The sequence below is a fragment of the Canis aureus genome, chromosome 32, assembly GCF_053574225.1.
Source record: "Canis aureus isolate CA01 chromosome 32, VMU_Caureus_v.1.0, whole genome shotgun sequence".
Lineage (NCBI taxonomy): Eukaryota > Metazoa > Chordata > Mammalia > Carnivora > Canidae > Canis > Canis aureus.
In genome coordinates, this window is record NC_135642.1 from 37,230,866 (window position 1) to 37,256,745 (window position 25,880).

At 41.9% G+C, this 25,880-nt stretch overlaps 1 long non-coding RNA gene across 1 annotated transcript; it reads left to right on the top strand.

The window, feature by feature from the left end:
• The first annotated feature begins 1,889 nt into the window (after positions 1 to 1,889).
• Positions 1,890 to 7,557, top strand: LOC144303449 (uncharacterized). Its single transcript, XR_013370501.1, has 3 exons — positions 1,890 to 2,126; positions 3,042 to 4,269; positions 7,308 to 7,557. It is a non-coding gene; the product is annotated as an uncharacterized LOC144303449 (long non-coding RNA).
• The last annotated feature ends 18,323 nt before the right edge of the window (positions 7,558 to 25,880 follow it).

The window sequence follows — 25,880 nt, forward strand, 5'->3', positions numbered from 1 at the left end:
ATAATACAAACTGCCTTAAAAGTCTCGAGGTAGCAGTCAGCATGCGAATTGAAAGGCTATTCCTGATGCAGCTTAGATGAGTGAAGGCCCTGACCATGGACCAGGCAGGAGAAGTGATGTCAGGAAGAAACATTACAGCGACAACAGTAGGAAGAACACCTGCCTTAGGTGGAGCACCCAGTATGGACGAACTGGAACTCCTGCCTCTGTTCCTGTAGTTCCTTCCTCTGCACCGCCCAGGTGGTTGTCCAGACCTTCATCCTGGCCCCGACCCATCTTCTCAGGGAGAAGACATGAAAGTTAAGAGTCTGGGGGGAATGCACCAGAATCAAGATGGGCCTACGGAGGGCTTCCAGGACAGTCTCAAACAAAGAAGTGGAGCAGAGAAAGAGATTCTCAATTGTGCACATGACCCGGGGACCAGGAACTGGGCCATTCTATAAGCACATTCTAGTGGGTATGATTGGGCCAAACTTGCAGGTTTATGCGCATACACATGGTCGCATGCACGCATGTGCATCCATACCGACAATAAACATACTTTCCCATCTAGTACCATCCACATCCATGTTAAGGAAGAGAAACATTTCTCCAAGTAAACCTCAAATGTACAGGTTACCCTGTGCATTTTAGAGTGAGCATTTTCCATGATTTTTTAGATCTGTGTTGGTTCCTCATCGTTCTTCTCCCACTTTGGGATGAAATCTAAGAGTTATGAGTCACTGCATCTGTGGCTCAAATGCCAGGGACAGAGCTCCCGGAGGACATCCTTTGGCTCTAAAAAGGCCCAGATAAAGCGTTTACAGTTTAACCTTTATTTTGGAGGCAGATCAAACTCGGGGCGGGGGATAAATCCTAGGGATTTTTTTTTGGGGGGGGGGTTAAAAGATAAGGGTGGAAATAATTTTGGTCCTATTGTGGGATATTTTTAATCATCTTTCATTTGATAGATAATGAGAAGGCTTCAGAGGTTTTTGAGTGAGATTGGGGGAAGGACAGGGAGGTCTGTATTCAAACAAGTCAGGGGGACAGGAGTTTGTAGCCTTTGGCCAACTCAGGAAGGTTCTATGAAGAAGGGAAAGGACCAACACTTTCCAGATCATCTTTCAGATATCCCCTCATGCTTCCCCAACACATTGTGGGCTTTCATAATCATTGCTTGAGCTTCCACAAAGACTCTTTCTCTGACGTTGGCCCTGGTAGGTACTGTTCGCTGTGCTCACCATGGAACCTTGCACTCCTCCCAGCCCTTCCTACTGGGTCAAACCTGTGCCCTGGGTGCCCTTCAAAACTTGAGTAATGGGACTTTTTCCTGCCTTCCTTATTGTGTTTCCTACCACTCTCCAAAACATACCATGTGCTCTGCCTGGTGGCTACTACTTAGCATGCCCAGAACATGAATAATAGGACCAACAATAATCACTGAGCATCGCTGACCATGGACCAGATACTGTGCCAAGCAACCTATACCATCTCATCCCACCCCTTGGCCTGCAGTGGGTCTTCTGTTCCCACAGAATGGGTAGCATAGCCGTCACTATCAATATTCCAACGTAGTCCCTTGGCCCTCGCCATTCCCGTGAAATGCCATATCTTGAGGTTTTCCTACGTTTCTGTTTTCTCTGGCCCCTAGAGCTCAGTCAGCAGGCTGGGAGTGCTGGGGAATTGGTGGGAGCAGTCCCCAACCAATGACTGATGGAAGCCATGGATGACTACTCCAGTTCCCATGGCCCTCACTATGAGCTGAATGTTTGTCTCTTCATCCCCAGAGTCATAGGTTGAATCCTAATCCCTAAGGTGATAGTACTGGGATGTGGGACCTTTGGAAGATTATTAGGTCACAAGGGTGGAACCCTCAAGAATGGGATTAGTGTGCTTACAATAAAAGACTGTGAGCGTCCCCTTGCCTCTCCTGCCATTGGAGGTTACAGCCAGGAGATGCTGTCTATGGACCAGAAAGCAGGATTCATGAGCTACTCAATCTGTTGGCACCTTCATCTTGGACTTCTCGGCCTCCAGAACTCTGAGAAATACATCCCTATTATTCATATGTCACCCAGTCTAGGGTATTTTTGTTACAGCAGACCAGACAGACTAAGACATCCCTCCCGAGGGACCACTTTGAGGTATGTTCTGCAGTGCCCTGGGGAGCCTGGTGGAATTGAGCCCTATTTGCCCACAATGGCCACCAGCTCACTACTGCACCTGGTACTGGCTTCCTTCCCTTCTCTGTGTTGTAATTCCCCTGACCATGCTTCCTGGGATCACCTCTCCTCTACCCCCCTCCACTCCAGAACACTTGTACTTAAATTCTTGTATCAGGGTCTACTTCCAGGTTTAGAGGAGTAAAGCAACTGGACCCAAGTTTCTGTAGCCAGAAAGTGGAAGAGTAAGCACTTGAACCCAGGGGGTCTGAGCGGGACACTGAGAGAGGCTCCAAACCACTCTAATGATCCTGCCTCCAGTCTTTCTCACACCAGTCCAAGCACCTGGGATGTCTGGGAATGCCGGATATCCTGCTGTTTAAGTTTCTGGCTGTAGGTACACTCTTTGAAAGAGCAAATTCCACTTGGGAAGGTAGGTGAACCTATTCAGCGAATGTCAGCCATTCACTCAGAGTCTGAACTTAACTGACTACATCATTTTCTTCTCCAAGGTCCTGAACACAGTAGGAGCTTTAAGAGGGAGAGGATAGGGATATAATTTTGCAACAACTGTGGGTCAGGAGCATCAGCCCTCAGGCAGCTGGAGGCCCTGGGTGGAGAAAGCAGACCCTCAGGAAGGTGGGTGAGAGGGTGGGGAGAAGTAGCCTGTCCTGTTTCTCCATATAGCAGAGAGGTGGTGCTAGCCCTTGGCTGATGTCCTCAGCCTGGAGGGGCATGCAGAAATTTCTGAACCTCACAAGTTATATACAGGTATATACAGGTATATACTCTTGGAAGTCCAAGAGAAGAGATAGGGGAGCACAGCCCGAGACAAAACAAAAAAAAAAGTTCATAAAAATGTGACCAATAACGAAACCCTCTGATCTCTGCTTCCAGCCAGCCTCACTAAACCCAGTGATCAGAATTTTAAAAGGATGCTACCTCCCTCAACCTCCCGTTCTGCTCCAGGCTTGAGGGGCTGGCCTCTTCCCTGTGATCTCACACCTGCCAGGCCGGGGCAGCCACCAGAGGGTGCTTGCTTGGAGACTGCTTGTGTTCGCATAGTTCTGGAAAGAGGATCCACCTCCTGTACTGCCAAGGGAAGTTGTCCCCAGACTTTCCCAGCTGCTGCTGCTCATCCTAAAGCATGTACCAGAAATAAACATCTCCCAGGCAATTTGCAGCTGGGGGCAGAGGCTAAGTGGTGGTGGTTGCGGAATTGGGGAGAGGTACAAGGAGTGTAGATGTTTTAGTTGACATTTGGGTAGCAAATGCTTCTGTGAGCCGCCACCCCTTTTTTTATCCTCTGCTGAGCATTAGTGAGAAAAATGTGGGAGAAAAAGCGGGGTGTAAGGCCTCTTAACTCCACCTCCCTCCATGTAAGCCAAAAGTTAAGCATCCTGTGGAGGATTATTGCAAGGAAAGGGACTCTAAGCTTCCTTCGTGTTTGCAGAGCTTCAGACAGGTTCTGTGAATGGCTGGGGACCCTGACATTGCGGTTGAGGCTGTAGGGGATAGGGAGCATAGTGGTTACACGTGTGTGCTCTGGGCCCAGAGAGACCCGGGTTAGAATCCCAGCCTGGCTCTGCATCAGCTGGGTGACCTGCCACTTACAACCATTTCACTGTCTATAAAGTGGAGATGATAAAACAAACTCCAATAAACCACTTAACAAGTGCCAGACACAGTTCTCAGCACTTACAGATGAGAAAACTGAGACACAAAGGGGAGCCATCACCTGCTCAAGGACACTCAGCTGGTGAGTGGTGGAGGCTGGAGATGGCCGTAGGCTATCTGGCTGGACCACTCTGCCTCTTGGGTTGCCGTGAGGCATGGATGAAACGCAGCCTATAAAGGGTTTGGCACAGTGCCTGCCACATGGCAAGCTCTCAATAAATGTTAGTTTTTATTATTAACAACATATGAAACAGCGTAAAACAGACTAGTCAAGCTATCCGCACCATTTGAGGTTCTTAACAATGCCTGACATTTATTTAGCCTCATATATAATTGAAAAGGCTTCTCCGATTTGGTCTCCGAGAACCCTCCTTGAAGTCCTGCGAGGGCAGTGAGGCAGTTTCGAGCGGGCATGATCACTGGATGAACAAGGACATGGAGGCCCAAGGTCAGCGACGTGCATAAGGTCCCACGCTGGCCCTCTGGTCATACCATCCTCCAGCGAGCCCATGCTGGTATCTCAGACACTGAATCACACACCAGTGGACTGCAAAAAATACCAAAGAACTGGCATGTAGTTTGTTAGTATGTTTCACTCAGATTCTATTTACACAAACATTTTCATACCCAACTGTATAAACTGTGATTCAGCAATAACAACTTATTGGTTGTTTATACTCTTAACTTTATAATTAGGATCTGAAGAGATTATAATTTAAAAACCTGCGACAATAGAAGACCAGGGGTCAAACAATGGAACTAATATTTGTACAGTGTTTTCCTTTTTTTTTTAAAGATTTTTATTTATTTACTCATGAGACACACACACACACACACACACACACACACACACACAGAGGCAGAGACACAGGCAGAGGGAGAAGCAGGCCCCATGCAGGGAGCCTGACGTGGGACTTGATCCCGGGTCTCCAGGATCACGCCCTGGGCCGAAGGCAGCTCTAAACTGCTGAGCCACCGGGCTGCCCATTATAAACATGTGTGATCTCATATCAACCTCCCGACAACCCACTGGTGGACATCACTGTGCCATAAAACTTGGGCCGAGCAGAGCTCCTGTAACAGAGAGCCTCACAGCCATGTTCAGATCTCCGAATCTCGTAGATTTTGGCTGCGTGTTTTTTCAGTTATGGAGAGAGTAGTATTAGTGTCTCCCCCTGTGTTTCATCAAGACTCTGGAGCTAGAATGCCTGGTTTTAAATCTCAGCCCTGACACTTAATTCTGTGACTTTGAGCAAGTGCTTTAAGCTCTTGGTTTTTCAGAATCTAACCTATTAAGCATACCTGTCTTATGTGATGATTGTTAGGATTGAATGAGTTAACACATGCCAAGTGTTTGGAAAGGTGCCCGGCACAGAATAAGTGCTATTTGCTTCCACAAAAGTAAAACTCAAAATAATCTCCAACGAAGATTGTAGAATCACGTCTCTCCTTTATAGTTCTGTCAATTTTGGCATCATAGGCTTTGAAGCTAAGTCACCAGGTGCATGTAAATGTAGAATTGTCACATCTTCTTAGTGACTTGAACCTTTCAGTGCTACAAAAGGTCTATCTTTAGAGGCCTTTTAGTGACATCTACTTTTTGATACTAACATAGTTACACTGGCTTTCTTTTGGTTGGTGTTTGCATGCAATATCATCTTCCATTTTATTTGCTTTCAACTTTATCTTTGTATTTTAGACCTATCTCACGTAAACAGCATTTAATTGTTTTAAAATTTAACCTCTTGAACTGTAATTGAGGCACACAGTCCATTTATATTTAATTTGTCACTGTGTTTGGGTTTAGATCTACCATCTCAGTATTTTCTATTTGTCCTGCCTGATGCGTGTGCTCCCTTTCTCCTCTTTTCTTGCTTTCTTTTGGATAGATCATTTGTAATTATTCTTTTCCCCACTCTGTTGGGTAGGAAGTAATAAAAGAACTTGCTATGCGTTAATGATTCCCTAGAGATTCCAGCATGCATCTTTAATTTATGAAAACCAAATATGAAAAAGTGCTTTTATCTTCTCCCAGACAATGCAAAGAGCATTTGCACTGCAGTTTCTACCCTCATGATTTATATACAATTGTTCGTGTTTATTTTAATTCTCTCCATATTTAAAAAGTCATGATACTTTATTATTTTCTTATAGCCAGTCAATATTTGGATTTCTCCACATATTTAGCATTTTTGTTGATTTTCCTGCATCTTTGACTTTCCACATAGGATCATTTTTCCTTCTGTCAGAAGAATACCATTTAACATTTCCTTTAGGATTGGATTTTCTGGTGACAAATTCTCTCAATTCTTGTTTGTATGAAAATGGTATTATTTCATTTTTATTCCTGAAGGATGTTTTCTCTGAGCATTATAGTTTTTCTTTCATCACATTGAAATGATCATTCTATTGTCTTCTGATTCTTGTTATTTCTGATGAGAAGTCAATTGTCAGTTTAATCATTATTCCTTTGAAGGTAAAATGTCTAATTTTCCCATAGCTGCCTTTAAGCATTTTTTTTCTTTTGGTTTCAAGAAATTTTGCTATGATGTAGATTTCTTTTTATTTATCCTACTGAGATCACTTTGGTTTCTTTTACCTGTGAATTCAAGTTTTTTAGCCCTTACCTCTTCAAATTTTGTATGTGTCTCATTTTATCTCTCCTCTACCACTGGGACTCCACTAAACGTTTATTAGAATTTATCACTGTATCTATCATGGACCAAATGTTTGTATTGCCTCAACATTCATATGCTGAGAGCCTAACCCCCAATATGTCAGTATTAGGAGGTGGGGCCTTTGGGAGGTGAGTATGTCATGACAACGGTGGCCTCATGAATAGGATTTATGTCCTTACAAAAGACACTTCAGAGACCTCTATCCCTGCTTCTGCCACATGAGGACATGGTGAGAAATGGCCAGGAAGCAGACTTTCACCAGAAGCCAATCTCTGGCCTTTTGATCTTGGACTTCCCAGCTGTGAGAAATAAATGGTTTCTATTTAAGCCACCTAGTCTATGATATTTTTGTTATAGCAGTCTGAATGGACTAAGACAGTATCCTTCCTGCCTCTCATCTTTGCATTTTTCAATTATTTTTTTCTTCCTAAGTTTCATTCTAGATATTTTTTTTCCTGCCTTATCTTCCAATTTATTAGGTCTTTCCCCAGCTGACTCAAACTTCTTCTTTAAGTTTTAAGTTCTTTTTTTTTTTTTAAGATTTTACTTATTTATTCATGAGAGGCACACAGAGAGAAGCAGAGACATAGGTAGAGGGAGAAGCAGGCTCCCTGGACTGATCCCGGGGCTCCAGGATCACACCCTGGGCCAAAGGGAGATGCTTAACCACTGAACCACCCAAGTGTCCCTCTTCTTTAAGTTCTTAATTTTGGTTATTTAATTTTTTAATTTGAGAATAAAATAATATTTGTTTTTTTACAGTCTTCTTTTAAAATTTTAAATCTTGTCTTTTATCTCCCAAACACAGGAAACATCATTATTTTAAACTCTGGGTCTAATCGATTGGAGTCATTATGATCTGCTTCTATTGCATGTTATTTCTCCTGATCTTCATATATGATGCCTTATCTCCTTATGGGTCTGGCTGTCTTTGTGCATAAATCATAAAAATAAACTGAGAGCTTGAATTTTACCTTCTACAAAGGATTATTTGCTTCTGCTAGGCTCCTAATGTCATTCAGAGCACTTGGATACTGTTAATAATGTTAATAATATTGTGAGATTGAGACTTTCTTGGGTATGCAAATGTCTAGGAGCTGAATTTCAGTCTATATAAGGGCTGTTTTACTGACCATTCACCTTTACTTTTAAGGTATAGCCCTTCAGGGCTTAAAAATGTTAGAGATTTGATCTCTACATTCACAGATCACAGAAGTACAATTTTTTTCTTACCCGCAAATGTTGTCAAAAACATTTCCCAGTTTCTCAGCTGCATCCTTTGAATTTGCAAATGTTCCCAGGGCAAAGGCAGCCCCAAATGCCAAGCTCTCCTCTCTGGGCTTCCTTCCTCTTTCAGACTTCAGTTTAGTAATTTTTTACTACCTTGATAGCTTTCCCACCCTTTCAAGCTGATTTTTGGAAAATATTTTGTCCAGTTTTTTTAGTTTTCCTCAGAGGGAAACTTGTCTACATTACTCAATCTGCCAACATTGGAAGTGTAATCCAAAATATGACAATATCATTTCCTCAAGATGACCTTTAATATCTCATAAAACTCAGCAAGAATTTTCTAGTAAACCTTCTAGAATTTTCTTTTTTAAAAAATTTTTTAAAAATTTTAAAATTTTTTAATTTTTTATTTATTTAGAAGCAGAGAGAGAAAGAGAGAGGCAGGCAGAGAGGCAGAGACACAGGCAGAGGGAGAAGCAGGCTCCATGCAGGGAGCCCGACATGGAACTCGATTCCGGGTCTCCAGGATCACACCCCTGGCTGCAGGCGGTACTAAACTGCTGCGCCACCGGGGCTGCCCCCCTTCTAGAATTTTCTGTTCAAAACCAAGTACATCTGGGATAGTGATTTTATCTAGTCTTATCTAATAACAATTCAAGGACTAGGGAATTCATTTATTTATTCATTCAACAAATATTAAGTGTCTGCTCTGTTCCAGGCACTGACCTAGACCCTAGAGATACAATGGTAAGCAGAGCAGACACTTTCTCTCCTGTCCCTAAGTGTATAGTCTAGAGAGAGAGAGAGAGTGAAGCGACACATAAAAAAATCAGCTACACTCAGATGTGATGAGAGATTGAGAGAAAAATTGATTGAAAACAATCGATTGCGATAGAAAGAGTATGAGGATGCCAAGTACAAGAAGAAATACATTAATTGTGATACTCTGTCTGCCAGCATCAGAGCATTGGACCCAAATGGTCTTGAATAAGGACTGAATGTATTATCATTCACAAAATAATAAGCCTAGACGTGGAGGAAACTCAGACAGAGGTCATCAGAACTTTAATTGCTCCTCTGCTGCTTCTCTCTCATTGTCCTCAAGCTGGCAAAAGATGGCAGCTGAAGTTCCATTGGTCTATTCCAGCCACTGAAACATCCAGAGGAAAAATAGGAAGGCCCTAATACACCTCCCTTCATCTCTCCTTGTTTTTCATCAGGCAAGATTGGGTCACATGCCCTCTCCTATACCAATCACTGGCCAAGGAAATAAAATTATCTCAATGAAGTAGACTAGCCATGATCTGCTTTTAGCTGGGAAAGGGACCATCTTCCCTTGAGTCATGTGTGGGAAAGGCCAATTCTTCAACAAAATTTGGGTTCTATTAGGAAGGAAAAAGGAAGGAATAGAATGGTTTCTGGGTAGTATCCACCACAGGGGATTGGTAGTAAGGGTTGGGACATCACCAAAGACAAACCACCCATTCAACAACTCTCCTTGAGTCTGTACATACACATTCTAACATGTTCTTCACAATAAGCACATAAATCAGTAGTAATTAAGCTAACATTATTGAGTGCTCGTATATGTGAACCCATTTAGACCTTATGGCAAGGTCTAAATGTCAGTGAGGTAGGTCCTATTATTATTTTCATTTTATAATGGCAAAACTGAATCACAGAGTGTTCAGGATCTTGTGCAAGGTTACATGATTGGTGAAACCTGGATTTAAATCCAAGTCATCTGGTTCCAAAGCTACAGATTTTACCACCTTTGAAAAACTATCTGTAGTGAGATAAAGGGAAATTATTCTAATATTTTAAATGAAGAAACTGAAGTTCAGAAATATGTGGTTTGTCCATCTGCTTATTCACTTATAAAACTTTACTGAATTATCCTTTAATACTATAGGTGTTATGCTAGACTATGGGGATGCAGTTCTGAAAAAGACATGGCCCTTGACCTTATGTTACTTACAGACTAGGAACATAATTATTATTGAATGCTAACTGTGAAAAAATTGGCACAAATAGAGGCTGTAGGCTCTAGCATCTGATGCTACAGTTCAAGTCCCAGCTTCATGGCACATTAGCTGTGTGACCTTGGGTAAGTATCTGTTTTGATGACTTCTTCACCCCATTGGTGAGAGAGAGATTACCACTCAAGGGTATGGGGATGGCTGAACACACACTAGACAGATGAGACCAATAGTAGTTTATTAGTTATCTATTCTCACAGCCTAGGGAGGAGGACACCACCATCATGCAGGACCACAGGGGGGGTCTCACCCGGGAGCAGTGTAAACAGCTGGGGGCTGAGGGAGGCAGGCTTTGTAGCATCAAGAGGGTATGGTGCCTCCTTGTTCACAACGATTGGCTTGTTTGTATAATTCTGTGGTCCAGCAGGGAACTGAATCGTGCTATTCAGAGACAAGTAAGAATTGCACCTGGCCTGTCTGATAAGAAGAGTAGCCTAGTAGGCTGTTTGAGGCCCCCTTAATTTCATCAGATATCAAGCAGCACATGATGCTGAACCTTAATTTCAAGCTTTATGTCACTGTTTCTTAATCTGGTTGCACCTTTGTTTCTTCATCTTAAAATAGGAATAACAGTGCTTAATTCATCGGTTATTTATGAGTTTTGAGTGAGGCAATGTGAGATGAGCATTTAATACAGGGATTGGCACTTGGTGAGTCCAGCTGTTGCCAAATGCTAGGCATGGGTTGAATAGACCTGCAGAAAGTCATATGACTGATAAGCAGTGAACTCAGGTTTAACCATCCACCTTTTGTTTCTAGGTGCTGGAAACTTTCTATGACACTTAACTGAAATCTTGTTCACTGGGAAAATACCAGTTGTTTTATCCATACATCCATCTAAACACACATGTACCCATCCATTTATCTGCTCATTCAGGCAACAAACATTTGTTGAGCACCTAATATGTGTGTGGTCCTGGCACTATGAAGAGGGCTTTTAGAAGCTCACAGTCTGATGGAGGAGACAAACATGGGATGGGTGCTTTACAATGTGATGGATGCTATGCCACAAGTGGTCAATGCCAAGGACAAACCAAGGAAGAACCACTGGAATTGGGATGTGGGTTATGGAGACCTTGGGAATATGCCCCAAAGCAGCCCATTGAAATATCTTCCATTCCCTCCCCCATGACGGTAGGGGCTGATGACCCCTGTGGTCCACATTGGAGAGGAGTTTCCCACTGGGGTTCCTGGCTGACAATTGACAGACTTCCAAAAAAACCCCCAAGACTTTCCATTTCTGACTCCTAAACTATAGCTGCTGCTCTCTGGTGGTGGGATCCCAGGCTTCTCCATACCAGGTCTCAGTTTCTTTATTTGTAGAACAAGAGTGTTGGGCTAGCTGGCCTGGGGAGGTTCCTTCCAGCTCTACCCAAAAATATTGTTTGTAAACACTGTGTCTCATGAGACCCCTACTCCATGGGACTACCATTGTTCCCTAACAGACCCCTACTTGCCCTCTCTCACCCCGTATACACACTACACCCAACATTCTGGTCTACACTACACACGCTCCTCCAGGCGGGTAATGGCTTCCTCAGATATTTTCCTCCAGGAAGAAAGTCATGTGAAACAATAGCAATACAAATAACAAAACCCAGGAGAAAAGAAAAGTTGTAGCTTGCCTCTTTGTCTTTGGAAAAGGTTGTAACTTGCCCCATTCTCTGTCATTGACATACCTCATTCACTTGTCCTCAAATGAGGCTCTCATTTTAAATTAGATTGTGCCATAGCTTGGCGGTGCTGTTTTTTATTTCATGCCTCGTGCTCCACAGGATATCAGAAAGGAGAGCCAACTTTGCAGTTTTCTCCAAATCTGCTTGCTGCCCAAAGATCTGGGAGGGGGCTTTCCAAGGCTGGTCAGGAAGATGGAAACCCAGCAACATGCAATACTTCCCAGGCTGGCCTGACCACAGCGCTGTGGGTAGGTGGCAGGCAGGCAGCTGGGCTCTCAGTGCGGGGAGTACTGAAAGAACTAGTCAGAGAATTTGCGTCCTCCTCCAACTTGGTGTTTAGGAGATGTGAAGGAGCTCCTGGTGCTGGGCTCCCTCGATACTGTGTCGAGAGTTTGTCTGGGGCCAAGGTTTCACAAGGGGCAATGTTGTGAGATTCTCTCCTAAGCTGTGCTCTCCCTTCTCTCTGGAGGAAAACTAGGTTCTTTTCATCAGTAAAAGCATCCAAGTTCTGCTTCACTTATTTGAGGAATATTTCATCAAGAGGAAAACCATGTAAGCCTGGCACTGCCACTGGCAAGCTGTGTGACCTTGGGCCATTTGCTTTCTTCCCTGAGTCTCCGTTTCCTCTTCTGCAATATAAAAGGATTGTATCCAATTATCCAAAAGATCACTTCAGGTCAGGAATCAGACAGTTTGACCCAGTTTGAATCCCAGCACAATTTACCAAGAGCAGACCTTGGGTAAGGGCATTGCTCTCTTAACTCCAGGGTTGCTTGAGAATTAGATGAATTAGTGCATGCCAGAGTGTAGCACAGGGCCTAATGTAAAGGAAGCATCCAGTAAATAAGTTATGAGCTCTCAAGAAGATGAAGGTAATGGGCCTGTGTACTCAACTCTGCTCAACTTTCTTTCCTCTACTTGCTCTTTCTGGGGCAGAGACTGGAAAGCAAATGTAGTGGAGCGTTCAGGAGCCAAAGCTGGCACTTCACTCCCCAAGGCTGGTTATTTCCTCCCCAGGTACCCAGGCCAGTATCTTGCTGGCTATTAGAGAACCAAAACTAGACATTAGGTAGCTGCTGCTCAGTGTGAGGTAGGGAATCAAGGAAGGCCAGCCAAAACCCAGCAAGTCCCAATGGATGATATTAGAAGGGGGCAGAGAGAATTTTCTGGGGTGGACCCTAATTGGAAAGAAGCTCTTGATCCCATCTCCAGCTAGACTGGCCTTAGCTTTCTGTTGTGTTCCATGCCATCCTCTTATGAAGTGGAAGATGATGGTGTGTACAGTGGGACACAAGTATGATAAGGGAAGAGGATAGAAGGGTGCCAGGGACCCTTGCCCCCCTTGCCCATCAATCATGTGCTTCTAGTGACCACACTGCCCACAGTGGCCATGGTGAGTAATTTGCCAGGTTAGCCCTGGCCCCAGTGATCCTTCTGAGTAGTACTCTCAGTGGATTCATTTAGCTCCTCTGACAATGCCAGCTTCTGTATGGCTGTGAACTGGCTTCTTTTCTCTAGACCTTAGCTCCTCTTTTGTGAGGTGATGGAAACTTCTTTTACCTGTATGATGGCAGACCATGATCCACTCCACTAAATGAAAGAGTGCACAATGCTATGTAAAGAAGAAAAAAATATTTTCAACTTCATCGCCAAGCTGGTGTAAAGATAAAGAATCATGAATGAGGTAAAGCCCTAAATCCTTGAATATAAATTGGTGCCAATGCTCTCCTTTGAATTGTGGGTTTCTGTCAAAATTTGGGGATCTTGAGCTTCTGTTTTATGGTTTTACAGAAGCAGGGAACAGAACAGGAGGCCTAGGGGCCACCCAAGGTAGAATATCTAATAGGAAATCTCTTTGCATAAAGCTAAGACACCCCTAAAAAGCTTTATCTTCAGTGGAAGTGAGTCAGAAATGAACTCTGCAAAGAGGGCAAAATGTGGACACCAGTCTTTAAAAAATCCAGAGGATGGAGGGGTGGGGGGAAGACTCTAAAAATTCAAAACTATAAGCTGACCTTCATGTGAGTTTCCAGTCCAAGTTCATACTCAGTGTGGTCCAAAAACCTCAAGTGGAGAATTTAACTTTAAGTGATCCTACATTGGAAGAAACAAATATAAATAATTTCTGGAGGAACAAATTTAAATCCAACCCTCAAAGAATTCTACAAATAAACTTCCAAGGAAATGGAACAACTCACAGTAAAAACAAAATGAAGCAAAGTACACAAGGAAATAAGATACCAAAAGGAAGGGTCAATGGAAACAACAAAAATCACATCTGCAAAGACTTCATATTCTGGAATTAGCAGATGGAAAAACTAGGTTTCGCATATTGAAAGAAATAAAAAATATCTTATGAATATGAGCAAGAAATAAGCAGGTTTGAAATAGAGTCAAGTAGATTAAAGATAGAAAAATATAAGAACTAAAACTAAAAACCCAAATGAATTGGTTAATGAGTAGATTGGACACTGAGCAGAAAATTTGTAAATTGGAAAATGGTTTCAAAGAACTAGCCAAATGTGGGCACAAAGAGCTAGAAAACATGAGAGAGAAGGAGGTGTTAAGAGACATGAAAGAGTGAAATGTTTTAATATATTTTAAATTGATTTCCAGGAAGAAGTAAAGAGAAAATGCAGAGGAGATGTTTTAAGAAATAAATACTAATAATCTCCCAGAGTTGTTGAAAGCTTCTGAACCATATATCCAGAAAACCTAGCAGATTCCAAGCATAAACACATACACACACACATGCACACACCTAGACATACAGTAAATATCGTCAAAGCAGTCAGAGACAAAAGATGGATTGCTGATGTTTTAACAGAAAAGCAATGAGTTGAGAGAAAATAACCACCAATATAGAATTCTATATCTAGCAAAACTATCCTCAAAGAATTAGAATAAAATAAGACATTATCTGACAAACACTGTGTTTATCCCAAAAAAATCTTCCCTAAATGCAATGATAAAGTATGTGCTTCAGGAAGGAAAATAGTCCCAGATGGAAGATTGAAGGTGCAAGAGGTAATGAAGGACAAAGATACCTGAAAGATGCAGACAAATAGAAAATAACTCTCTGCATAAAATATCAATAATATTGGCCAATTTATGTAGAGGAAGAAACAAGGTAAAACTAGAATACTGAACAATAAGAGCAAATTAATTGGGAGGAGATCATTGGAATTAAAGCATTCTAAGATCTTTATATTGGTAGGAAGGCTGATAATATCTTCGACACATGTTAAGCTCAATCTGCATTTCACAATAACTAGGACAGTCACTAAACAAACAGACAAACAATATACAACTTCTAATAAAGTAAACAGAAGAGGAAAACCCCAATAAATGGAAAGGAAGGCCAAAAAAGGCAGTGGAAAAAGATTTAAAAAGCAGGGAAAAGAAATAGTACATAATGAAATATTAGAAATAAATTCAAATATATCAGTAAACAGAATAAGGGTAAAACGACAAAGCCCAAGGTAAAAGAGAAAAGTTGTCAGACCTGGTTAAAAGGAAAATGTCAGTCATAAGGTGTTTATTACAGTCATATTTAAAACAAAGAAACAAAGAATAATGGAAGATTGAAAGTCTCCAGCATGGAAAAAAACATGTGCTAGGCAAATAAATACTAAACAAACTAAATCTGGAATGTTTATAGTAACAAAAAAATGAACTTTAAGATCAAAAGTATTTTACAATTAAAGAGGGAAAGTATATAATGATAAGTAGACAAATTTATCAACAAAATATGAAATTCTAATTTTGTATGCATATAACATCCTCAAAAGATAAAGGCTAAAATTAATATATCTACAGTGAAAAAATAGACAAATAGACCTTATAGTGAAAGATTTTTAGCACACATTTTCTATAGATTAATTTCTATAGAATTTCTATAGATTAATTTCTATAAATTAAATAGATTAATTTCTATTAATTTCTATAGATTAATTTTTAACACACATTTCTATAGATTAATAAAATGTTAAAAATCAGTAGAAGCACAATATGCAAATTTTGGTCTAATGGGTATATATAGATCATTATACCCACCAATCAAAGAAGACAAGAATTGTTAAGCACACATAGGAGAAACATTTATGATAACTTTATCGGAGGTTGCAAAACTCACCCCAAAAAGTTTCAAAAAATTGGTACCATATGGCTCATATTTTCTAAATGCAATGCAATGGAGTTAAAAATAAATAACCAAAAGTTTATTAGAAAAAAACCCACACATTGAATTTAAACCTCAATATACCACTCTACTAAATAATTCATGGTTCAATGACACAATCACAACAGAAATGAAAATATGTATAACTGAACAATAATGAGACTGTTACGTACAAAATTTTTAATTTCTAGCTTTAAACTATTTCCTTAGAAAAAAACAAAAAAGGCTCAAATTTAATATGCTGTGTCTAACATAGATATTAAGAAGTTCAGCAGGATGATCTTAAATAAAGCAGATGGAAAAACTAAAGGTAAGGCAGAGGTCAATAAAATAGAAAGTTAACTGACAATAGAAAAAAACAACAAACCCTACTTTGTTTTTTGAAAAGATTAATACATTGATAACCCCTTAGCAAGTCTGATCAAGAAAAAAAAGGAGAAGACACAATTGCCAATATCAGAAATGAAAATATAGACACTCTCAAGGATCTTATAGATGTCAAAAAATAATATATTATGAACAATTTTATTTGGACAAATTAGAAAATGTAGAGGACAATGATTTTGAAAAATACAGTTTATCAACACTGGTGAAAAATGTAAAATTGGAATAGCCTAATATCTAGTAAAGACTTTTTATAAAAAAGATTTTATTTATTTATTTGAAATAGAGAGCACAAGTGCACGCATGAGACAGGGGTGGGGTGGAGGGAGAGGAAGAGGGCTCCCAACTGAGCAGGGAGCCCACCTCAGGGCTCAAGATCTCAATCCCAGGACCCCCCATCATGACCTGAGCTGAAGGCAAACAAACGCTTAGCCAGATGCTTAACTAGACTTTTAACCGACTGAGCCACCCAAGCACCCCTCTATTAAAGACATTTAATTGATGATCAAAAAACTCCCTAGAAAGAAAACTCTAGAAATAAATGGATTTACAAGTGAATTCTTCCAAACACTTAAGGAAGAAAGAACACCAATTTCACAAATCTTCCAGAAAATATCAAGATAGGGAACACTTCCTAACACTTTTTGTAAAGCCAACATCACTTTCATATTGCAACCGGGCGGAGATAACAAAAAATGAAAAGCAAAAATCAGCATCTCTCATGAATACAGTTGCAAAAATCCTTATCAAAATTCTAGTCAATAAACTCTGGCAACATATTTAAGAAGCTAGCACATTATATTTGGGATTTACTCTGGGAATGCAAGTTTGGGTTAACATTAGAAAATTAATTAATATAATTCACAATATTAACAAAAGAAAGGAAAAAAGATACGATCATCTTGATAGATTCAGAAAATACATTTGATAAAAGTTAACATCCATTAATCATAAAATCTCATATCAAACTATAAATAGAAGAGAACGTCATTAAACCATTAAAGATTATCTACAAAAAAATCTTTAGGAAACATCATGCTTACTATCTTGCTATTACACAATTGCTTAATATATTTCTAATATTGATATGATAATACTAATATAAAATAATGACAACTTTCCACCTGAAATTAGGAAGAAGACAAGGATACCTGCTATTACACATCTTCAACATTGTACTGAAAACTCTACCAAGTGCAATGAGGCAAGAAAAAGAAATAAAAGACACAGATCAGAAAGGAAGAAATAAAACATTTCTTATTCACAAATAACATTAATTTGTGTCTAGAAAATCCGAGAATAATATACATACTGCTGGAATTAATAAATGACTTTCACTAGGTCATTGTGCACAAAGTTAGTACTAAAAATTGTTATTTTTCTGTACCAAAAATAAGTAGGAAATAAAGAATTAAAAGACAATTTATAATAATCCCAAGAAATATTAGTATCTAGGAATAAACCTCACAACATACATATGAGTTTCCCATGGGGGAAGTTACAGATTATTACTGAGGAAAAATGTTTAAAAAGGGGATATACTCCTAAAAAGGGAAGAGGAATAAACTATGTTTATGGATTGAAATATTTAATATTGTAAAAATGTCAATTTTCTCAAATTAGCCTATAAAGTCAATGTAATTCCAGTCAAAATTTTTGTGTCTATGTATGTGTATTTGGTGAGCATAGACAAATTAATTCTGAAATTTATATGAAAATGTCAGGGTACCTGGGTGACTCAGTGGTTGAGTGCTTGCCTTTGGCTCAGGTCATAATCCTGGGATCCTGGGATCGAGTCCCTCATCAGGTTCCCCTTCAGGTAGCCTGCTTCTTCTTCTGCCTGTGTCTGTGCCTCTTGCTGTATTTCTCATGAATAAATAAATAAAATCTTAAAAAAAGAAAATGTAAAAAATCTAAAATATTTAAACAAGAAAAACTGGAGTACTTTCATTAGCTAACAAGACCGGTCATAAAGCTATGGTGGTTAAAACAAAATGGTTCACATACAAACAGAATAACGAATCTGTTAACTGATCCACCCATACTGTGTCACCTGATTTGATAAAGGTAACTCTCTAATGTGGTATAAGAATGTATTGTCCTCTCTCTGTGTGTCTCCCATAAATAAATAAAATCTTAAAAAAAAAAAAAAGAATGGATTGTTTTTTCACAAATGGTGGGAGTTTGATGGAGAAATCTTGCCCTACATGTGGCTATTCACATGTATAAAAATATATTTGGTCCGCTAGCTGAAATGCAAAAACCAAATCCAGAGGGATTACGGATCTAAATGTGAAAAGCAAAAGTTTGAAAATGACAAACTAATAGAAGAAAACACTAGAGAACATTTTCATGACCTTGAAATAGGCAACAGTTTCTTAAACAGGATACAAACAGCATTAGCTATAAAAGAAACAATAATAATCACAATTTCATGATGTTAATTCTTTTAAATTAGTACGTAAATTCAATATAATTCCAATTCAAATCTCAAAAGTATTTTTTTTAGAATTTAACAATCTGATTCCAAATTTATAGATAGAGCAAAATAAGGCAAGACTAGCCAAGACACTGATTTTAAAATCCCCAACAAACCTGATGGTGGACTTACTATGCCAGATATCAGGATTTATCATAATGATATGGTAACTAAGACAATGTGAAATTAGCATAGAGACGAAACAGAATAGAGGGCCCAGAAATAAGCCCTCACATATGCAGAAACTTGATTCACAATAGACCAGACATTGCAGATCTGTGGTTTTAGGACAATTGGTTATCCATATGGAAAAAAATGAAATTAGATCCCCCAACTTACACAATACACAAAAATCAACTCCAGATGGAATAAAGGCTTAAACATAAAATGAAAAACTATAAAACTATTGGAAGATAATGTAAGAGAATATCTTCACGACCTCAGAGTAGGGCAAGATTTCTCCATCAAAACACAGTAAGTTCAAACCATAAAGACAAAGATTGATAAATTTAACTACATTAAAATTAAGAATTTTTGTTCATGGAAGACACTATAAAGAGAGTTAAAAGACAAACTATAAACCAGCAGAAGGTAATTGCAACAAGTAAAACTAACAAGGTATTGAATAGCATCCAGAATATATAATTATAAATCAAGAAACACATGACAAACGATTGAAAATGGGGCAAAAAAATGTGAACTGGGATGTCATACGCAGAGAAATATAAATGGTGTATGAGTGTAGGAAAAGAGGCTCAGCCTCTTGCAAGCTAAAGCAAGATACAATTATACATTCATAAAACAGGCAAAAGGTAAAAAGGTCTGATGGTACCAAGTATTGGTAAGGATAGAGAGCCATGAAGCCCTTTGCCACTGCGGGTGGGCGTATAAGTTGATGAAACTATTTGGAAACAGTTTACCATTACCTAGTAGGGTTGAACATGTGGAAACCCTATAACTGGAATTCCAACGTTCATAGCAGAACTCTTTGTAATGACCCCAAATTGGAAACAACTCAAATGTTTGTCGATAGAAGATTCAGGTCCTTTGCCTGTTTTGAGTTTTATTTTTTAAAGATTTATTTATTTATTTGAGAGACAAGAGAGAGTGCGGGGTTGAGGAGAGGGTCAGAGGGAGAGGGACAGAGAAACCCAAGCTGACTCCACACTGAGCATGGAGCCAGACTCTGGGATTGATCTCACCACCCTGAGAACATGAAGCTAGCCAAAACCAAGTCGGATGCTCAATGGACTGAGCCACCCAGATGCCCCGACTTTGCCTGTTTTAATCATTGTCTTTTTGTTATTGAATTGCAGTAGGTCTTTACATCTTCCAGCGACAAGTTTTTTTTCAAACACAGAATTTGTAAAAGTTTTCTCTCATATGTAGGTGGCCTTTTCACTTTCTTGACGGTGTCCTGGGAAGCACAAAAAGTTTTAATCTTGGTTATGCTCAGTGTCTCTATTCCTTCCTTTGTTGCCTGTACTTTTGGTGTCATGTCTAAGAAATCATTTTCTAAGGCCATTCCAAGGTCATGAAGATCTACACTTTTGTTTTCTTCTAAGAGTTTTCTTCTAAGAGTTTTATAGTTCGAGCTCTTATTTTAGATCATTGATCCATTTTGAGTTAATTTCTGCATGCGGTGTGAGACAGGAGCGCAACTTCATTCTTTTGCATGTGGAAATTCATTCTTTAAAAAGACATATCATCCAGGATGCCTGGGTGGCTCAGTCGGTTAGATGTCTGACTCTCAATTTCAGCTCAGGTCATGATCTCGCGTCATGAGATCGAGCCCTGCTCCATGCTGCCCTTTCCCTCTGCTCATTCTCTAAAAAAGAAAAAAAAAATAGGAAAAGAAAAAGAAAAATACATATTGCCCAATTTAAAAAGGAGCACAGGATTGGAGCAGATATCTCTCCAAAGAAGATATACACATGACCAATAAGTACATGAAAAGATGCTCAACGTCAATAGTTATTAAGAGAATATAGATCAAAGTCATGAAATACTAAAAAACAAAAACAAAACCAAAAGTCATGAAATACTGCTTCACACGTACTAGGATGGCTGTAATGAGGAAGACAGACAATAGCACATGTTAGAAGAGATGGAGAGAAATTGAAATACACACACCGTTGGTGGTATAATGCTGCAGACACTTTGTAAGCCAGTTTGGCAGATCCTCAAATGATTAAACACAGGATTGCCATGTGACCCAGAAATCCCACTTCTAGGTGTGTATCAAAAAGAATTGAAAACAGATGTTCGCACAAAAACTTGTACACACATGTTCATAACCGCATCACTCGCAATAGCCATAAAGAGCAAACAACGCAAATATCCACGACCACCTGATGGACAGATAAACAGAATGTGATATAGCCACACAATGGGATATTGTTCACCCATAAAAAGAAGTGAATTACTGACACATGCTACAACATGGATAAGCCTTGAGAACCTTACGCTGAGTGTAAAAAGCCAGGCATAAAATGGCACTTATCGTATGATTCCGTTTAGACAAAATATCCAGAATAGAAAAATCTATAGAGATGGAAAGCAGGTTAATGGTTTCTAGGGGGTGATGAAAGGCTGGAATGGGGAGTGACTGCTAACTTGGTAGGGGGTTTCTTTGGGGACTAGTAAAAATGTTCTGCAGTCAAGATAGTGGTGACAGCTGCACAACCATGTAAATACACTAAACTGTATCATTAATGTTAAAGGGCAAACCGTATGCTATGTGAATTACAACTCAATAATAAAAATACATATTATGTGGTAAAATCATTTATCTTTTTTGAGATTTTATTTATTTGAGAGAGAGCGTGTGTGCACGCACACACACACACATGCACGAGTGGGGGAGGGGCAGAGGGAGAGGAAGGAGGCTCCCCACTGAGTAGGAAGCCGCATGTGGAGCTCTATCCCAGGCCATGAGATCATGACCCGAGCCAAAGGCAGACGCTTAACCGACTGAGCCACCCAGGTGCCATTGTAAAGCTATCTTCAAAAGTAGAGATTGGTTAACCCCAAATCAAGACACGCTCACCTCTAGTGTGTGTGTTACATGGGGGCATTACTATAGGAAATGGGGGTGGGCAGTTCTACAGCACTGGTAATGTCTTGTCTCTTAATTTGGATGGTGTGGACACGGTGTTCACTTTTATGATTCTATAAACTAAACACATATGTCTTGTGTGGAATGATCTATGCCATCATAAAAAGAAATAAACTGAGGGAGTTGGATGAGGTGATCTTCCAGAGACCTCTTTGCCCAGGGGGTCTCCAGCTCTATGGAAATGACAGAGGAGGTAGAAGCAGGTCTTAGGCACAGAATCAATGATGCTCCAGAACTGGGACACCTGGTGTGGACTCTCACGTGGAAAGGAGGTCTCCCAGGCTAACTCTGAAGGGGGCCTTTGGGGAGCCCAGGTTGGCCATCTCCTCAAGGCCTCAAGGTGGTGCTCATCGCATTGACTCTAGACCAGGCACACCAGACACTCGCAACTTTCGGCTTCATTTGGGTTCCTACCCATCTGATCTTAGTGGAGGAGGGGCAGGTTCTCATGGGTAAAACATACCAATTTCATGGATACACTCGAATCCTACATTGTTAATTTGCGAGTATATCTAAGTACTCACATCAATGTGTCCACATTCTCCTCTCCCTCAGGAAGTGGCTCAGGTGCTCACTGGTGAAGACAGAGGGACCATCCCTCTCACACCTGGATGGCCTTGCCAGTGACATTGGAATCCTCACCGCATATTGATACAATTTCCTGCATCCCTTGCCTCAACAGGGATGACATGTCCTGCATTCAACTGATACACATTTATCAAGTGCCATGGCGAGCGCGGGGGATGCAGCACTGAACACAACAGAGTTGACGGTCTCATTGCGGAAGCAGGACATAAACAGCTAAGCACGCAGCTAGAATTCAAGTTATAAATTGTGATAAATGTCACTGAACCTCACGTTCTTTTCACCAGTGAATCCCAGAGCCTAGAGGAGTGTCTGGCACAAGTGTGTTTGATGCATAAATGAATGACTAGAGATTGAATGAAATAAATTTGTCCTGTGCATGAAGGTCCTTCCAGTTCTCAAAGGCCAGGCCTGCCTCTCCCTGTATTCCCTGGCACCGCCAGGATCCATCTGGGCACGTCACCTTCCACCACTCCTCTGTCTTTGGCCAGGCCCTTCCCCATCTGACCCCCACAGTCTTTGTTTAGACCTTGCTGCTAGGATGTGGCTCAGTCTTGCTGACAGGGGAGCCATTCTGTCTCTGAGGGTAACCTTGCTTATTCCTACCCTGCTCTCAGTTCTCGGGGAGCATGTCCTGGAGGCCGCCAGCACCCTCTGCGCCTCCAGGGCTATCACGGAGCAGCCCGGGATGGTCACGTCGTAGTGTGATGGTGAGATGCTGATCACATCTCATCGGGGAAATACTCAGGATGCTGGGAGAGGCCACTTCCTCTCCATAGCAGGCACAAGCCTGTTCCCAGTGCCAGCCAGACTCACAGACAGGAGTGGGGGTTCTGGGCCCCAGGCAGTGAGGAGTTGGTGATTTCGGAGAAGACAGCAGAGTGGGGTCCCTGGGAATGTCAGAGGGGATGAGGGAGTGGGAATGCAATGGAGGAGGAAAGAAAAGGAGGGGGTTCCTGACCACGTGCACTTTCACTGCGCTGGAAGGAGGGAGTGCGCTTACTCTGCTACTGACAAAATGACCCTCTCTTCCAGCAACACAGGGAGCCGTCTAGTGGAGGGGCCTGGCTGACCTGTGGCCCGTCTCCCAGAAGCACAGAGGCGGGAAGATGAGGCAAGTAAGGATGGTCTCCTCTGAGACCTAACTCTGCCTATGGCTCCCAGAGCCAGGGAGTGAAATGAACAGGTGTTTATGGGTTCTTGCCTTGAGGGGTCCCCATCTAGCTGGTCAGAACAGACTGCCCACCAGAAACGGATAGCACCCAGATGGGCTGTCGGAAGCTGCCTGGAGCCCCAACCTCTGATGCAGTGTAGCCGGATGGTGAGAGCGAGGTCCTGGGGCCAGGGGCCCCCTCTCACAGACAAGTCCTATAGCCTCGTACAAGTTGCCTCAACTCTCCAGATGCCTGTATCCTCGTTCCCTTCAAGATGGGAATGAAAATGAGCAATAATGCATGAGGATTTACCTGAGGTGATCTCTCAGCATAACACTCAGTAGGTGCTAAACTTGAGGGAACCTTGGGGTACCATAGGAATGATTATTATCCTGGTTCAGAGAAGGGAGAGAGAGGGCGAGAGAGCCCGGGATTAGCTTCATGGAATAAGAAGAATGAGGCCCTTAAGAGAAGAAGAGAAATTTGATACGTGGAAGGATGGCAGCAGTGGGGGGGAACTGAGGCAGGAGATCAGGAGGGGTGAGAGGATGTGCTGGCTGGCGATGAGGACCCCACTTGACCAGAGTGAAAAGATGGAGCGGGGGAGATGAAGGATCATTGAAGAGGAGCTTGAAGGATGAGGATGGATGGTTGATGGGACCCCCAGGGTGAATGTGGGCCTTGAATCTCTGTCCACGCAGCTGTAAGAGGCTCCACAGGGACAAGTCCCTTATAACTTGCTGAAGGGCTCCTTCAAAGTGTCACCTCTCACTTCCTGAGATCAGCTGGTCACTTCTGATGAATTCACAGGCAGCTGATATTTTGGAAAGATCATCGTGTGGAGTCAAAGGGAGACTCAAGCTCTCCTCCTACCTCTGCATCTTCTTCTTCCTTTTTCTTTTTTTTTTTTTTAGGATTTTATTTATTTGACAGACAGAGAGGGGGGAGAGCCAGAGAGAACGAGAGACCACCAGTGAGGGAGAGAGGCAGAGGGAGAAGCAGGCTCCCTGCTGAGCAGTGAGAGCCCGATGTGGGGCTCGATCCCAGGACCCTGGGATCCTGACCTGACCCACAGGCAGATGCTTAACTGACTGAGCCACCCAGGTATACCCTAACTCTGCCTCTAATCAGACTAGTGATGACACTGTGCTGGTTCCTCCCTTGCACCCACCGACCTTATCTGCAAGATGAGAGTGGGAAAAATACCTCATCTCTCAAGTTCCTGCCACTTGGTGAGCTCTGCAAAAAACAACAACAACAACAAAACAAAAAAAAAAACAAACACAAACAAACAAACAAAAAAAAAACAACCCACCCTGCTCTAACCTTGCTGCTCCTATTTCAAAGATTTGTGGGGACAAATCTCCAGATATTTCATTTGGTTGGAGTTCACAGAGAGGTTGCTCTGAGCTGATCCTTACAATCTTGCTCACTTTTTTAAATCTGAAAATTAACAAGGCAACTGTTGTCTCTGGTTCTGAATTCCAGGGCTCATATTTAAAAAAAAAAAAAAAACCAAAAAACCTCTTTAAATGCAAAAGACTCCTGAGGAACCCACAGGCAGCTGTGAGGCCGGGAAGGAAGCCTTGGTCTTCCGGTAGGTGACTGTGGCTGGAATGCTGGCTCAGCCCCTCAACATCCAACCTGGTCTCAGGGGGACACTTCAGCTCCCCGAGCCTCCGAGCCTCCGCTTCCTTGTCTCTGAGATAGGGTGAAGGTTCCTTTACTCACAAGGTGAAGGGCAGATAGGATGCCATCATCATGGTGACATTCATTCTAATCTTGCTTTTCTTTCTTTCTTTTTTTTTTTTTTTTTAGATTTTATTTCTTTATTCATGACAGACACACAGAGAGAGGCAGAGACACAGGCCGAGGGACAAGCAGGCTCCCTGCAGGGAGCCCCCTGCGGAACTCGATCCCAGGACCCCAGGATCACGCCCTGAGCCCAAGGCAGATACTCAAGCCACCCAGGCACCCCTTTATCTCCCTTTTCTTCCAAGTGTTGAACTTTGGCCATCACAACAGTCCTGTCAGCCAACACAGATACTTCTGCCTCCGTTTCCAGGTTGGAAATGGAGGCTCAGAAGGGGGAACTGGGTTGCCCAAAGCCGTACAGCACAAGCAAAGCTGGGATGAGGAAGCCCCTGCCCATCTCCTTCACACTGTGTCAGCGTCCGCGCGAACCTGCATCCCCATGAGCACCGTGAACGGGGACAGAAGCCACCTTCCTCGTCTCGTCGGCCCTGGACGAGGCCAGGCCAATCTTTGCAGTGGGCCACTCTTCGACCTCTGTGCTGCCGAGTGACCCTGGCCAGGGCCCTCCTGGTTGCAGCTCTCTAGCGGGGGGCCAGGAGAGAACCCCCCCTCCTCCCGGCCTCAGTCGATGACCATGGCCCAGGAAGGCGAGGCAGGGCCCTGTGGCTGCAACCACAATCACCAGCAGGCCCCCGATTCCAGTAGCCGTCCCGGAAGCTACAAGCCAGGGCTGTAATTTCCAGGTTGGGCCCAGACCAAGAGCAACCCCGCTGCTGAATCA